This window comes from Oxyura jamaicensis, chromosome Z (assembly GCF_011077185.1).
Source record: "Oxyura jamaicensis isolate SHBP4307 breed ruddy duck chromosome Z, BPBGC_Ojam_1.0, whole genome shotgun sequence".
Lineage (NCBI taxonomy): Eukaryota > Metazoa > Chordata > Aves > Anseriformes > Anatidae > Oxyura > Oxyura jamaicensis.
In genome coordinates this window covers 79,114,002-79,118,247 of record NC_048926.1, presented here as the reverse complement: position 1 = coordinate 79,118,247, position 4,246 = coordinate 79,114,002, and the positions used below count along the sequence as shown (strand labels likewise).

General features: G+C 39.0%; 1 long non-coding RNA gene across 1 annotated transcript; it reads right to left on the bottom strand.

The window, feature by feature from the left end:
* Positions 1 to 228: 228 nt before the first annotated feature.
* LOC118156626 lies at positions 229 to 3,545 on the bottom strand. The gene is made up of 3 exons (XR_004746351.1): positions 3,226 to 3,545; positions 1,565 to 1,684; positions 229 to 715 (listed from the first exon to the last, which is right to left on the bottom strand). It is a non-coding gene; the product is annotated as an uncharacterized LOC118156626 (long non-coding RNA).
* Positions 3,546 to 4,246: the final 701 nt, after the last annotated feature.

Here is a 4,246-nt window from a genome sequence, read left to right as displayed (position 1 = left end):
TAAAGCCAAGAAACTTGAAGAAATGGGGGGTGGGGGGAGTTAGTAGGAGAAGTAAGAGTTATTTTCAGATCATTCTCTCTGTAGTTGGCAACATTTTTAATTAGAAACTATTTTTTTCGGTATACTTTGGAGGGAATTAGTTAATGAGCCATTGTCCTAGCCCTTCCCCCTTCTCTCTCTCTCCTCCCCCCTTCCCCCCATCCACCCAGCAGCATCAAAGGGGCCTTTTCAAAACCACAGCAGCATCATATGCTGTGCTCTGCCGAAGAAGCATCACTCCTGCGGGCAAAGCACATTGCTCCCGGCAGCACCCGGCCTCTGGCATCATCTCTGATAACCTGCCTGAAGCGTGGTGATCGCCTGGCACGACATATGTGCTCTCCTGCCTTGTCATGTGGAGACATGCTCATTCCTGCTGGGTGCATTTCTGGAGACAGTAGCTAGAGGTCCAGTTCTGCTGTCTAATATTAGATATAGAGAAAGCTTCCTAATGTTTTTGGCAGGCAATGCCTGGCAGGAGCAATACTGGCTCTTCTACTTCTCCACTCAAGCCTCTTCAATAGTTTCTGTATCTGTTTGATTCATTTGGCTGTTAAACGAGTGTAGCAATTGTACAAGGCTTGAAAGTTTCTTTATAACTGTTATCTTGAGCGGGCTCATTTGCTGGAATCAGTAGGAGCATCAATAAGCCATAAATCCCAGCAGATGATCCAGCCTGCAGTATTAAATTCAGACTAAATAACATGCTTTGTCAGTGTCCTCTGGCATGTGAGATCACAAATGAGTTTATATACATAATGGAATGGTTTAAATTTCCACGGGAACATGTTGCTGATTGAATAGAAGGTGGATAAGAATGAGCTGGGATGTTGCACACCATTTTACTTCAGGAAATGAAAACACTTCAGTTCAACCATTCAATTAAACTAAAGAAAGCACTTAGGTGGGTGGAATACAGCTACTTACTTTTGGCACTGAACATGGGATAATACCCTTGCCTTTCTCTTCTTAAGTAGCGTTAAAGATTGGGAAAAAAATAGGGTTTTCATTGGTATAATGCTTTTAATTGAGTAAAAGCTAATTTGCTGAGTGTTTTTTAAAGTCTTTTGTGAAAGGAAAAACTTTGGGTTTGAACTTTTTGGCTTTAAATTTGGGGATTTTCATATTGTTATTAGTGTTTGTAAAAACATGGTGATGTTTGATAGCAGAGCAGTAGAACAACAAATTAGACCAGTTTGTTTCCTATAACAATTTAGAGGCCTTGGAGATAAATGTAGATAATAAGTTTTGGACTCAGTAATGCCAGTGGAGGAAGGGAAATCAGTCCTTCTGCCCGATGAAGGAAAGCTCTCTTTCAAGGGCTTTTTGGAAAACCAACCTCAAATACAACACTGCTATTTTGTGTAGTCACAAATTGTAGTAATACTATTACTGTTGATTATTGCTGTATTTAACTCCATAATCCATCCTAAAACAGGGCATTCCCATAAGAAAACAGCATTCAGTATTTGGCTTATGTATCTGGTTTGGCTGACTCGTACAACAGTGAATTTTTTTCCTTTACCTACTCTGTCTTCATTGTGGTTGCTTTTCATGTTGTGCAATACATATTTCATTTCACATTTTCAGAAGCCCAGATCAGATCAGTTTACAATTTTTAATTTGCAGGAATCTTCTACAGAAACTGAGCATATTCAGAAAAAAATGGCAAATATGGTCAATAGTAACTTTATGCCTTGCTAGACAAAAGAGCAATATGAGGGGCAAAGCTTTTTATTTATTTTATTTTATTATTATTATTATTTTTTAATGAGGCCACAGAATAGGAATTTCTGCTGAGAGCTGCACAAAGCTTAGGCTTGTGGCTGACTGAAAATGACCACTGAAAATTTCTCTTGAATTGGAACTTTCTGCTTGGTCAGTTGTGCAGATTTCAGTCCCAAATTGCTCCTCATCAACACAATAAAGAAGGGTGTAAGGGTAAAGGCAGCAGAAGGCTTTCTTTGTTAGCTTTCCTCGTGTTCATTTGATCAATAATGCTGTCTTGCTGAGCTGTTTTAGAGCAGACTGTTGGTATATGCTCATTGCCTGCTGATGTATGCTTGTTACCATCTCCCACCTTGACCACAGCAAAGGGATAGAAGAGCTACTGCTTCTGTAGGTATGGATATTACTAATAGTGACTTGCTTTAACTTCATCTTTTAGGTTTCTAAATACTACCAGAAAAATTGTCTTTTAATAAACAGCTATCTCATTAAATTAGCTTTATTCCTTCACATTGTCATAAAGCGTTATGCACTGCATATAAAAACAACAAAACCAAAAACAAACAGGAACCTAAGAAATTGTCCCTGCAGGTTACATGCTGTTGGGAGAGGTGGAGCTGCCTTTGCATTTCTTTTCCACTCTACACTTAAGTTTATAATTTGCAAAAGAGTCCTTAAGCAAGAGGAACGCGTATGGTGACATTCTGAACTTGCGTGGTTCGGGCTAGGGTTGAGGTGTAGAAGCGTCTTAAATCTTTTAAGGAAACAATTGCGTTTAAATCAAATTTCTATTGACGTTTGGTTAAATTAGGTGCTCAAGGCCTAAATTCGCAATGCAGACAGTTTTCCTAGCTGCCTAAAAAGAAGAGAGATGTTACCTGTAGCCTTTATGTTGTTCCTATGCATTTTTTGCTACTTTCCTGTGGTTGTTTGAACTCCCTTCAGTGCAAATACATTGAATCAGCAAATAGTGAAAGCATGGAGAAAACACCTTTCTGCTTTATAATCTCAGTTTTGTAAAGATGTGTTTAGATGAAGAAGAAAAACCAAAAACAACAGCAAAAATCCAAAAACCAACCTGTGAAATAACTTGCGGTAACAGGCATGGGGACAAGGGGGGGTACATAACAGTTTTTCAAACCACATAAACTTATTATAGTTCAGAATATTGTTATGCATGTCATTAACAGCAGTCTGTCAGACAGAAAGAAATAGCTTTGGGGAAAAACAACAACAACAACACAATAACAACAACACAACATCCTGATTGTTATAGGAAGAACCCATGGTACAAGGTATTTTAAGCATACACGAAGGCAACAAAACTGCTAAAAATCCCTTTTAGAGTATTCATGACAGACTCAAAAGTGAGTAAAGAAGAACTGCAAAAATAATAATAATAGCAAAAAAAATTGTTTGTCTCATGGGAAGGGAAGGTGGTTTCTCTGAGACACTCACCCCTTTCCAGCACAGGAGCAGTGGGGCTGTGGTGCCTGTTTCTGCATAGCTGCAGGGGCTGATTCATCCTGGCACAGCTCCTTGCATGGCCAAATTTCTCCAGTATTGTGTGGGCATGTGGAATTGCAAGTAAAGGGAAGGAGAATGAGAGGGAGGGATTTTACCCAGAAAGATCTGAGAGATTTGACTTGTATATGGGCTATATGGTTGGGCCATCTCTTTTCAAAGAAAGTAAGAACTTAGGGCCTGTCAGGTTTGTTGGTTTCCCTTTACCAGCACTTTCTAATAGTTCAAGGTATGCTAAGGTTTGCCTATTTTATTTATCTGCATAGTGAAACATGTACGTGATCCAGCTAGGTTACAGAAGAATGTAATAACTTTCAGACGTGGAAACAGCTGGCACTTAGACACAGATGTTTCCTTCTAAATGTTAAGCTTCAGCTCTCCACTTAATGCAGGTGAGGAACATCAGCTTATAGCCTTTTTGGTGTGATAACAGTCATATCCCGTCTGTAGTACACTTTCAAAATATTGGGCTGAAATGTCCATAGATGTAACTACTGAGTCTTTCAGAATCTGGGCTCTTTCTGATTTAGCTTGGTGTTCTCCATGTCAGCATAAGCTGTGCTGAATCCTGAGATCCATCAGCCATATGATAATCATCTGAAGTGGCTGGTGCATGGGTGGATACAGTCTTTAGTAAGTGACAAGACTTATACTGGGTGTGCACCCTAGATTAACATCATACATGACTTAATGGCTGTGGTTTTCCTGATTTCCTGATTTAAAAGACTTTGCAATTTGAGGATAGAAGGGAAATAAAAAAAATTAAGTGCTCAACTTTTTTTGATAAATCCGGTGAAGTCTGACAGTGGATCCTTTAGAGCCCAAATGAGAGGTAGCTGCATCACTTTTGGTCAGAATTATACATTTTTCTCACTTTAATTGGAATAGCAATCTTTAACAGAATTTGCTCAATTCATCATAATCATTCTCTTCCCGGGAATATTAAGACTGCATA